Below are 12,588 nucleotides of genomic sequence, written 5' to 3'. Positions count from 1 at the left end.
CCTAATCTTCTCTGGAACTTGTAAATGTTATCTTATTTGGAAAAAGGGATGTTGCAGATGTGATTAAGGATTGTGAGATTAAGCGATTGTCATGGATTAACAGGGTAAGTCCCACATGCAATTACAAGTGTCCTTTTGAGAGAGAGAAGGAGGTCTGATTCACACAGAAAACGGGAGGCAATGTGATGATGAAGTCAGAAGCCAAGGATGTAAGCAGCCAACAGAAGCTGGAAGTGGCAAGGGACAGCTTCTCTCCTAGAGCTTCTGGAGGAGAACTGGCCTTGCTAATGCCCTGATTTTAGACTTCTGGCCTCCAGAACTCTAAGAGGATAAATTTACGTTGTTTTAAGCCATCAGGTTTACAGTGATTTGTTACATAAGACACAGGAAACTAATAATCATCAATATTAATACTGAATATTCTAACATATACTACTATTAACCAAAATGGGATCATAATACACAAAATTGAACATCTCATTTTTTTTTTTTGAAGACAGAATCTCGCTCTGTCACCCAGGCTAGAGTGCAGTGGGGCAATCTTGGCTCACTGTAACCTCTGCCTCCCTGGTTCAAGCAATTCTCCTGCCTCAGCCTCCTGAGTAGCTGGGATCACAGGCACATACCACCATGCCCGGCTAATTTTTGTGTTTTTAGTAGAGATGGAGTTTCATCATGTAGGTCAGGCTGGTCTCGAACTCCTGACCTCATGATCCGCCTGCCTCGGCCTCCCAAAGTGCTGGGATTACAGGTGTGAGCCACTGTGGCTGGCCGGACATCTCATTCTTTTACGTAATCATGGGGAATTATGAGAAGACAATGGGGGCTCGGGGGTTTACGCCTGTAATCCCAATACTTTGGGAGGCCCAGGTGGAAGGATCACTTGAGGTAAGGAGTTCAAGACAAGAACTCCCCCCATAATATTTCATGAGATTCACATTCCATGCAGTATACATTAGAAAATGCTGGACCAGAAAGATTCATTCTCTAGTCCTATACTCTGATGTAACTCCTAACATTGACTGCACAAAGGTCAGAGAAAGGACTGAGTTCTGGTATATGTGTGACAATGTGTTTTAGGTTTAAATAACTGAGCCGGGCGTGGTGGCTCAAGCCTGTAATCCCAGCACTTTGGGAGGCCGAGACGGGCGGATCACGAGGTCAGGAGATCGAGAACATCCTGGCTAACACGGTGAAACCCCGTCTCTATTAAAAATACAAAAACTAGCCGGGCGAGGTGGCGGGCGCCTGTAGTCCCAGCTACTCCGGAGGCTGAGGCAGGAGAATGGCGTAAACCCGGGAGACGGAGCTTGCAGTGAGCTGAGATCCGGCCACTGCACTCCAGTCCGGGCGACAGAGCGAGACTCCGCCTCTAAATAAATAAATAAATAAATAAATAAATAAATAACTGAAAACTTACTTTAAGCATATTTCTATCATCTACATGTTGAAAATACCTGTGGATAAAATAAATAATGTCTGGAATTTATTTCAAAATAATTTGGTTGTGTGCTGAAGGGGTTGGGGATATAAATGAGACAAAAGTTGTCATTTGTTGAAAACTGTTGTAGCTGAGTAATGGGTATATGAGGGTTCACTGTACTAGTCTCTTTCTTCTTATTATTTATTTTGTAGAGACAGGGGCTCACCATGTTGCCGAGGCTGGTCTTGAACTCCTGGCATCAAGCAATCCTACTGCCTTGACCTTTCTCTCTACTTTTTTGTATTCTTGAAGTTTTCCAAAATAGAGAGTTAAAAAAGAAAAAAAAAGGAAAGGAAATGACTGGATCCCAGAATGGTTCTGCTACAAATTCTTATTTAAATATATGCAATAAAAACACACAGGATTTATTTTGAAGAAACTATTATTTCCATCAAACAATATCACTTCATTTATCAGGGGAAATAACAGAAGCATTATATTTGAATATTCATTTCAAGTTTAATTGTACGAGACCAGCCTGGTCAATATGGTGAAACCCCGTTTCTATTAAAAATACAAAAATTAGCCGGGCATGGTGGCAGGCACCTGTAGTCCCAGCTACTGGGAAGGCTGAGGCAGGAGAATCGCTTGAACCACGGAGGCAGAGGTTGCAGTGAGCCGAGACTGCACCACTGCACTCCAGCCTGGGCGACAGAGTGAGACACAGTCTCAAAAAAAAAAAATTTCAATTGTAAGATAACCTATATCTTCTGATTTCAAAAACACTGAAATGGAGGAATTGTGTATATCTTTAGCCAATTGCTTTTGGTAAATATATTGTGGCAGAGACTATATTCACATACAGTACTCAACTCCATTTCCCAGATTCTGCCAAAGCTGGATGAACAGACGTAACATATCTCAATTCTGGACTGAGGCAGTTAAAAGTCACTTTGCTTCAGTTTTCCTGCTTTAATGACAATGTAGGTTACACTTTGAATGGTGGCTTGACAATATGGAAGGAAGGTGGGTCCCTAAGCCACTGGATAGAGAGCCCTACTGACTCCCACTGAACTCTGAGCAAGAGAAACATTTCTGTTGTATTAAGTCATTGATATTTGGGGATTTGTTACCATAAAACTGTCTAATAATATTGTGAAAATAGACAAAGATCGCCCAAATGGAAGCAAGCAGAGGCTATTTGATCAGATCTTACTATACAGGTAGGGAGTCAGCCACTGTCAACTTTGCTTGGCAAAGATTCAAAGGCAAGAAGAGGAGTGGGAAATCTTTATGCTAAAAAAGGGGGGAAGACTTCAGGTATGCTCTGATTGTAGGTTGCTGACATGGGAAACTGGAGGTGGGCGAACTGGTGTAAACCAAAAATAAAATTCTAAGTCCCTCAACCTTCTGAATGAACCCCTCCTCTCAGCCAAGAGCATTTGAAAGTTAACCTGAAAAACTAGTTCCAGCCATGATGGAAAGTGGAGTTTGGCCATGCCTCATTATTCCCCCTTCCTTTTGGAATTCAGGCAAAGCTGACTAGCATTAACATTAAAACAAATCTTAAGACTGACAAAACAGACTCTCTGTAGCAATAAGATACCCAATTCCAGCCTGACTCTAGCATAGTATCACATGACAGATGGCAGGCCCTGAAAGAAATCCAAGTATTTGACCCTAAATTATGTTTCTTTTGCCATATCTTCAAACAGTACTGCAAAGCTGTCTCTTGTGGGGAAAATCTACATTCTGAAGATAATTCCCTTCCTTTCTCAGGCCTTTTGCCTGATCCCGGAGAGAATCAACCCTGATAAGAAACATTTACAATGTATTATCTCTGAAGCCTGCCACCTGGAGGCTTCCTTTACATAATGGGAACCTTGGTCTCCACAATCCCTTACCTTAACTCAGATATTCCTTCCTATTGATTCTATCTACATAATGGGAACGCTGGGCTCCACAACCCCTTATCCTTTTTTTTTTTTTTTTTTTCAGATGGAGTCTCACTCTGTTGCCCAGGCTGGAATGCAGTGGCTTGAGCTTGGCTCACCACAATCTCCGCCTCCCAGGTTCAGGTGAGTCTCCTGCCTCAGCCTCCTGAGTAGCTGGGATCATAGGTGCACACTATCATGCCTAGCTAATTTTTGTATCTTTAGTAGAGATGGGTTTCACTATGTTAGTCAGGCTGGTCTTGAACTCCTGACCTTGTGATCCAGGTGCCTTGGCCTCCCAAAGTGTTGGGATTACAGGCATGAGCCACTGTGCTCGGCCACAACTGCTTATCTTAACCTAGATACTCCCTTCTATTGATTCTAGGTCTTTAGACAGTAACAACTCTTTCAACCAACTGCCAATCACAAAATCTGTGAATCTACCTACGACCTGGAAGCCATCTGCTTCAAGTTGTCTTCCTTTCTGGACCTAACCAATGTACATCTTACATACACTGACTGATGTCTTACATCTCCCTAAAATGTATAAAACCAAGATGTAGTCTGATCACCTTGGGCACATGTTCTCAGGAGCTCCTGAGGGCTGTGTCATGGGGCAATGGCCACTCATATTTGGCTTAGAATAGATCTCTTAAAATATTTTACAGAGTTTGACCCTTCGTCGACACTGGAAGCGGGGTATCCTATGTGGTTGGTTTGGGAAGCATATCTGGCTTTCTCTGAGTTGTTCCAAATTGGAAGTAGGCACAAAAATTAGGGAAGCTGGTAATTACTGACCAAGTCCTGACTGTTTGGGCCTACTGCTACATAGGTCATGGGTCAGAGTTCTAGTTTCGTACATGATCTGGCCATTGTCCATCTGTATATTCAGTGTTTCATTATCCTAATACAGCAAACTGGTACCTGGAAGTGAGGTGCTGCTACAATAAAAACCTATGCAGTCCTACCTTAGTGATACTGCCTTAGTGGTCAGGCTGAGGGCTGAGAGGAAACAGATACCAGAGGCTGGAAAGATGGAGGATCATGTTTCATAGTGGCAAAATATCTGGTAAAGCTGTTGCCTATAATAACTTTTCATACAACTATAAGGTCAGTGAGCATACAAAGAGGCTACTGACCTTGTAGTCTTATAAAAGAGTTTGGCAAAGAGGATTTTGGAACTGAGTATTAGCTGCTATTAGATATTTGGCAAGTATTATAAGTAAATGATGAGTTCAAGAAGGAAGTAGCAGATTTGAAAGCAAAAACAGAAGAGAATAGAAAAAGTTCAGAAATGTAAAGCCTTGAAGGACTGGAAAAGGAGTTTGCAGCTAGACCCCTACAGGCAGGATTAAAAGACTGAGCACAGATGCCTACTGAAACCCATTAGCTAACTAGTGCTTCTGTGGTTAAGACCATATTAAAGATGTAGCCTTCCTGTCAAACCTAATAGCCTCAAATAACCAAATGAGAGGCAGAATAGACGCTCTTAAATCTTTGGATGAGTTTACCAATATATGCGAACTTCGGTTGTGGTTACTGATACACAGAATTGATGGAAACCAAACAGATCGGAAGAGGCTTACTAACTTAAAGAAACTGTTTTGTTAAAAAAAATGTATTTTTTGGCCCGGCACGGTGCCTCACATCTCTAATCCAGCACTCTGGGAGGCCGAGGCGGGTGGATCATGAGGTCAGGAGTTCGAGACCAGCCTGGCCAATATGGTGAAACCTCGTCTCTACTAAAAAATACAAAAATTAGCTGGGCATGGTGGTGTGTGCCTGTAGTTCCAGCTACTCAGGAGGCTGAGGCAGAAGAATCACTTGAAACTGGGAGGCAGAGGTTGCAGTGAGCCGAGATTGTGCCACTGCACTCCAGCCTGGGTGACAGGGTGATACTCCGTCTCAAAAAACGAAAAGAAATTTTTTTTTTTCTTAAATCATCCTCAAGTTCATACTAAAAAACTCTTTTTTTCTGTTCAAAATTTAAAACCTTTGGGCCCCCAACTTCTATGAGCAATAAGCTAGTGGGCTACAGAGCGAGACTCCGTCTCAAAAAAAAGAAAAGAAAAGAAAGAGAAAGATCTGTACGTTCCAAAGGGAAGGTACAACACACACTTCGCAGGTGGCCAAGGATGATAATTAAAACAATGGATGAGAGAGTTCCTTCCAAATAAATTAAGGTCCAATCTCCCCAACCTCCAGGGCTGGTTGCTTACACAAAATCTGACTAGGAGATTTCAGATTACAGATCAGCATTTGCTGCTTATCTTCCATGATTCTCTTTTTCTAGGAAGAGCGCTTACTGTGGCCCTTGTGTACTACGGTGAGTGAGTGAGGGGAAGAGAAAAGGAAGGGAGATAGAGAGAAACAGACACAGTGAGTGACAGACAGACAGAGTGCGCACACACGCAGCACACAGGACACATTACTTCACCATATCTGGACCCGATTAAGAGATTACTGGGCAGGTGGACCATAGGATCCAAGAATCTTGCCTCTATTACTAATCAGGGCCCAATTTGTTAGCAAAGGAATAACGTAACACCATGAACATCTTTCCACAGTAATAGGTGTCATTTATTTATTTATTTATTTATTTTGAGACGGAGTTTCGCTCTTGTCACCCAGGCTGGAGTGCAATGGTGTGATCTTGGCTCACCGCAACCTTCACCTCCCGGGTTCAAGCAATTCTCCTGCCTCAGCCTCCCAAGTAGCTGGGATTACAGGCATGTGCCACTATACCCAGTTAATTTTCTATTTTTAGTAGAGACAGAGTTTCTCCATGCTGGTCAGGCTGGTCTCGGACTCCTGACCTCAGGAGACCGCCCTTGTTGGCCTCCCAAAGTGCTGGGACTACAGGTGTGAGCCACTGCGCCCAGCAACATTTTATCTTTTATTCTCCCTTTTCTTTTTTAATAGAGATGAGGGTCTCGCTATGTTGACGAGGCTGGTCTCAAACTCCTGGCCTCAAGCGATCCTCCCATCTCGGCATCCCAAAGTGCTGGGATTACAGGCGTGAGCCACCATGCCCAGCCAGTGTCATGTTTGTTTGATTCTAAGCATGCTTTTCTACATTTTAATATTTCTTTTTTTTTTTTTTGAGACGGAGTCTCGCTCTGTCACCCAGGCTGGAGTGCAGTGGCCGGATCTCAGCTCACTGCAAGCTCTGCCTCCCGGGTTCACGCCATTCTCCTGCCTCAGCCTCCGGAGTAGCTGGGACTACAGGCGCCCGCCACCTCGCCCGGCTAGTTTTTTTGTATTTTTAATAGAGACGGGGTTTCACCGTGTTAGCCAGGATGGTCTCGATCTCCTGACCTTGTGATCCGCCCGTCTCGGCCTCCCAAAGTGCTGGGATTACAGGCTTGAGCCACCGCGCCCGGCCACATTTTAATATTTCTAAAATTTAGGGCCAGGTACAGTGGCTCATGCCTGTAATCCCAAAACTTTTGGAGGCTGAAGTGGGCGGATCTCTTGAGCCCAGGTATTTGCGACTAGCCTGGGCAACAAAGTGAGACCCTATCTCTAGAAAAAATTTAAAAAATCAGCTAAGTATGTTGGTGTGCACCTGCAGTACCAGCTACTGGAGAGACTGAGATGGGAGGATCAATTGAGGTGGGAGGATCAATAGAGCCCAGGAGGTCAAGGCTGTAGTGAGCCGTGATTTTGCCACTACACTCCAGCATGGGCTGGAGTCCAAGCAAAACTCTGTCCCAGAAAAAAAAAAATTATAATAAATAAATAGAGTATATCTTAAGATCAACCCTTGGGCCCCCAACTTCTATGAGCAATAAGCTAGTTGAGAAAGATTTGTACCTTCCAAAGAGAGTATACTCACCCAACACACACTTCACAGGTGGCCAGGGATGATAATTAAAACAATGGCTGAGAGTTCCTTCCAAATAAATCAAGGTCCAATCTCCCCTCCAAAGCAGAGAAGTTCTAGAGTAGCAGTCATTGCACATGCCTAACTTAACCACAAAATAAAAGCCAAAATCTCTTTGTTATCTCAATTGTATTATTTTCTTTTTTTGTTTTCTTGAGACAGAGTCTCACTCTGTTGCCCAGGCTGGAGTGCAATGGCACCATCTCGGCTCACTGCAAACTCCACCTCCCAGGTTCAAGCAATTCTCCTGCCTCAGCTTCCCAAGTAACTGGGATTACAGGCGTCCACCACCACACTCGGCTAATTTTTAGTACTTTTAGTAGAGATGGGGTTTCACCATGTTGCCCAGGCTGGTCTCAAACACCTGACCTCAGGTGATTCAACCGCCTTGGCCTCCCAAAGTGCTGCGATTACAGGCATGAGCCACCATAGCTGGCCAATTGTAATATTTTCATTGGCAGCACCATATATGATACTCAAAATGTTTTTTCTTTTTTTCTGTTTTGTTTTTGTTTGTTTGTTTTTTTTGAGAAGCAGTTTCTCTCTTGTTGCCCAGGTTGGAGCGCAATGGCGCAATCTCAGTTCACTGCAACCTCTGCCTCCCGGGTTCAAGTGATTTTCCTGCCTTAGCCTCCCAAGTAGCTGGAATTACAGGCATATGCCATCATGTGTGGCTAATTTTTGTATTTTTAGTAGAGACAGGGTTTCACCATGTTGGCCAGGGTAGTCTTGAACTCCTGATCTCAGGTGATCCACCTGCCTCAATCTCCCAAAGTGCTGGGATTATAGGCATGAGTCTCACTCTGTTGCCCAGGCTGGAGTGTTGTGCCATATTCTGGCTCACTGCAACCTCTGCTTCCCAAGTTCAAGTGATTCTCATGCCTCAGCCTCCAGAGTAGCTGGGACTACAGGTACCCACCACCACACACAGCTAATTTTTGTATTTTTAGTAGAGACAGGGGTGCGCCATGTTGGCCAGGTTGGTCTTGAGCTCCTGACCTCATGTGATCCATCTATCTCAGCCTCCCAAAGTGCTGGGATTACAAACATGAGCTACCCGCCTGGCTATTACTACTTTTGTAAATGGAGATGGAGAGCTTGCTAGGTTGCCCAGGCTGGTCTCAAACTCCTGAATTCAAGTGTTCCTCCTGCCTCAGCTTCCCAAAATACTGGGATTACACCATGCCTGGCCCACAAAATGTTTTGAAAAGATTCCATTGTGATATAGTATTATGCACTCAAACTGTCATTCAATAGACAATGCAATTAAAGGCATAATTATTAAATTCAAGCAAGATCACAGAATTTTCAAAGGTAAGACAGACTCAAAATCTGTCAAAACTTTTGCAGTTATCTTCAGAGGAAGCTGTTTAATTTCCAGCAATAAGTAATTCAATTAAGAAGAAAAAAAAAACTAAGCAAAAAGGAAAGCAAAATCCCAGTATTCTTCAATATACCTTAAAATTATACACACAATCATAAAGACAACATAGGTTAAGATAATTAACTAGCATTATGAAAAGCAGCCTGTTATCATGATGTTGCATTAACTACCCAAAGTAATTCAGAAGAATCCTAGATTCTGAATGTGAATAAGGCTGAGACTCAAACTTTATTGTGACAAAAATAGTAAACAATTGAACGAATAAATGTATGCTACTGATTATTAATAAAAGCTTTATGTTTACCTTCTTCCCGCTAAAAAATTGCTACTAAATAGATGGCTTATCTTAGAGTTAGTGGTATTTCAGAACTGAGAAAATATGATAGTTCAACCTCATTCCTTTAAATACCTTGATATTGAACTTCATCAAGTATATGTACTATTTTTATTTTATTTATTTATCTATTTATTTATTTATTTTTGAGATGGAGCCTCACTCTGTCGCAGGCTAGAGTGCAGTGGTGCTATCTTGGCTCACTGCAACCTCTGTCTCCCGGGTTCAAGTGATTCTCCTGCCTCAGCCTTACAAGTAGCTGGGACTACAGGCGTGCGCCACCACACCCAGCTAATTTTTGTATTTTTAGTAGAGATGGGGTTTCACCATGTTGGCCAGGCTGGTCTCGAACTCCTAGACCTCAGGTAATCCGCCCACCTTGGCCTCCCAAAGTGCTGGTTACAGGCGTGAGCCACCACGTCTGGCCAGATGTACTATTATTTATAAATCCCTGAGTGATGGACATTTAGGTTGTTCCTCATTTTTTTGCTAATGTAAAATAATACTGTAAACTGATAACTTCAATTATACTGGTAATGTTCTAGTTCTGAGGACAGGTGGTAAGTTCATGGATGTTCATTTTATTATGCTTCATAGTTTAATAAAATGAACATATATATAATATATATAGCATATTCCTTGCACATAACAAAAATTGTGAACAAAAAAAAAATTGCTGCAATAAAAATTCTTGTGCACACATTGCTGAGCATTTTCCTTAAAATAAATTCCCAGAAGTGGAATTGCTGGATTAAAGAGAATACATATTTAAAATTCTAATACTTATTGTCAGACTACCTTCTAGAAAGTTATACTAATTTTATAATCCCCACAACAAGGTATGGTTAATACTGGCATTACTAAATCTCAATAATCTTTGCTGCTATGACATGTGAAAATTCAAATTATTACTAGGCAAAGAGAATTTTTAAAATAATTCTTCAAAGCAAAACTGCTTACCTTTTTAACCCACACTACAGTGGGGCCAGATTCATCTTAATAAACAATTCTGATCATGTCACCTACCTCCTCCATAACTTTCAACGACTTTTAACCTCATGGTTAAAGTAAGAGCTCTGGAATCAAACTGCCTTGGTATGACAAATCGCCATTTTTTTTAAAAAAAGTTCAGACCCTCATCAAAAATACAAACATCAACAAACAAGTATCACTGATTAGTTTGTCCAACTTAGGGGAAAAAAATGGTACCATTACATAAGATTTCAAAGTGTTAACTTGGGTTGAATTAAGTTTACCAGAAAAGTACCCTGGCTGGGTGCAGTAGTGCACCTGTAGTCTCAGCTACTTGAGAGGCTGTGGTGGGAGGATTGCCGGAGCCCAGGAGTTGGAATCCAGCACAGGCAAGATAGCGAGGTCCCATCTTTAAAGGAAACTGCATACTGATATTTTCTTCAGTTCACTTTCTAATAATTGTCGGATCAAAAGTGAAAGCAACACTGTATCTTCATGCTGAAAAATGACTGCTGTTTCGACTTGGCGAAAATGTTATTCAATGACTAAATAACTTTTGTGATGTATAACAATCTCCCATTAACATAAATAAAACATCTAAAATAACAACAACCAGGGTTAGAACCGTTCCAAGACTATTTATACAGAACAACAAGGACTTGCAATAAAAACAAAACAAAAATAAAAACGACCTATACAATGAAAGCCAGATATTATACATTAAAAATGTAGTAGAAGTATTTTTTGGTGAGCAGCAAGGCATATTTAATCAATATTTAGGCACAGAATGTGCCATTCCAAGCATGGACCACGATCTAGTTTCTTGCAGTAGCAGCCAACTGGACTAACACAGTGCTACTTCTTTTACTGTTCAATCAAATTCCTCCACTGCCTTAGGGAATCAACTACCCTACTTTACAGAGATAAGCTTTGTTTTCGTAGCAGAGAACATTCATTCCAATTATAATGTCCTAGCTTTTCTTCCTCATGGAGGAAATTTGATAAAAAAAATTTTAACCTTCAATAAATAATTCATAAAGGTCTGACAAGTTTCATGATCGCTAACAAATCCATTTTCAAAACTGGAGTTATACAATATACTTCTGTGCATGAGATTATACTTATTGTTCACTAGATTTACGAATAACTTCTGGAGGACGATACATGTTTTAAAAGTCGTATTAACATATCAGTTGGCAAACATTAAATTCTGTTCCCTTAGAAATTGACAGTCAGAACAGTGATAAATCAAGTCATCTGAGAGTCACTGTTGCCTTAATTGTCGTTCTTTCATTTGCTGTATTTATATACACACTGCTACTCCATAAAGACCTCTCCATCTTTCCCACCACTTCCAGCTAAGAACAGTAACCTAAAATCACACTGAACTAGACGTAAGAGACTCCAAGGATTTCTCCAAGGTATACCTAGGATCACGGCCCTCTGGGATTCAAAGAACTGTAGCCTTTTTACTGCAATTTTCCTTCAGAACCACCTTTCCCGTTCCTTCCCTCCTGGACACCGCCGACTCGCGTGTTGGGGGTGGGGTGGGAGACCGTCGGCGCAAGGCCGCCAGCAAGACAGGCTCGACTCAGCCAAACCTGCACCTCCGAGGCCGAAAAGCCTGGGGCTCTTCCTGCAGCACCGGGCGCGGCCAACCCTCGCTTCCCCAGGGCAGGGCTCAGCTCGGGTCAATGCAACCAGCCAAGTCAGGCCCGGAGAGGGCCGGCTCTGCCCGCCAGTCCACAGCAACCTCTGGACCCTCGCCAGCGGGGATGGGCGTGGGCCCCGGCGGCCACCGCCCCGCCAACTCCAGCAAGGGAGGAGAGCACCCGCTACGCCGGCCCCGGACCTACCTGGAGGGGAGAGCAGAGCTCCTGGACAGCGGCCACGGGCCTGAGGGCGGACGCCGAGGCGGCCGGAGCCCGTCCCAGCAACCCCAAGTATCCCTGGTGGGGCAGAGCGGGGAGAGAAGCGGGCCGGCTGCCGCGGGCCAGCGCGACCCGTCGCGGGGGTCGCGAGGACCTGGCTCTCCCCTTAACACCACCACACCGCCGCCGCCGCCATTTTGCCTTCCACTCAGTGTCGCCGCCGCCGCACTCCGCTGCAGGTTTCCCGGATGTGGGCATTTCCCGGCGTCGCTTGCGCGGGGGCAGAGGACTGGGGGCTTCTGCCCGCCCGGCTGCTGCGAGGTAGTGCACAGCCAGCGGCCTCCGGGCCTCATTGCGTCGCCTGCCGCTCTGATCGTTCGTGAGCGTCGCCCCACGTCGCTCCCGCCTGCCCCTGCCCAGACGACTCGCCCGCGGCTGTGGGTTAAGGCTCTCTCCCGTTGATTCAATCCTTTTTCCCATTGATCTATTTCTCTGGACCGAGTAGGGATGCGCATATCACGGAGCTACGTTCTCACAAGGGAACAACTGTGAGTCGCTCTGGGAAACCTTGCTGTGGACTTCAGAATTCGAGAGTTTTGGCGCTTTGAAATAAGATTTTATTCTTGCTTAGCGTTCTTTCCCTGAACAAGCCTGTGAGCTTCCAGCATCTGTATTTTCTGAATCAGGCAGATAAGAAATTCTTGAGCCAGGACCGATTGATTAGCAGCAGTTTAGAGATCTTATCTGTCAACCGCATCCGTAGAAGGAGGTCGTTATTGCCATA

At 43.7% G+C, this 12,588-nt stretch overlaps 1 protein-coding gene across 2 annotated transcripts in view; it reads right to left on the bottom strand.

Annotated features, from left to right (window-relative positions):
* Nucleotides 1–12,194, bottom strand: part of LATS1 (large tumor suppressor kinase 1) — a 73,118-nt gene extending 60,924 nt beyond the window's left edge. Inside the window, exon 1 of one of the 2 annotated variants that reach the window (XM_011947377.1) lies at nucleotides 11,790–12,194. The gene's annotated coding sequence lies outside the window, so the exon portion shown is untranslated. Of the gene's footprint in view, nucleotides 1–10,228; nucleotides 10,448–11,789 lie in introns of those variants that run through there. The other variant, XM_011947378.1, reaches the window with a different exon arrangement.
* Nucleotides 12,195–12,588: the final 394 nt, after the last annotated feature.

Source organism: Colobus angolensis, unplaced genomic scaffold (assembly GCF_000951035.1).
Source record: "Colobus angolensis palliatus isolate OR3802 unplaced genomic scaffold, Cang.pa_1.0 Scaffold263, whole genome shotgun sequence".
Taxonomy (NCBI): Eukaryota; Metazoa; Chordata; class Mammalia; order Primates; family Cercopithecidae; genus Colobus; species Colobus angolensis.
The sequence above is the reverse complement of the archived record's forward strand: the minus strand, read 5'-3'. Positions and strand labels throughout refer to the sequence as shown.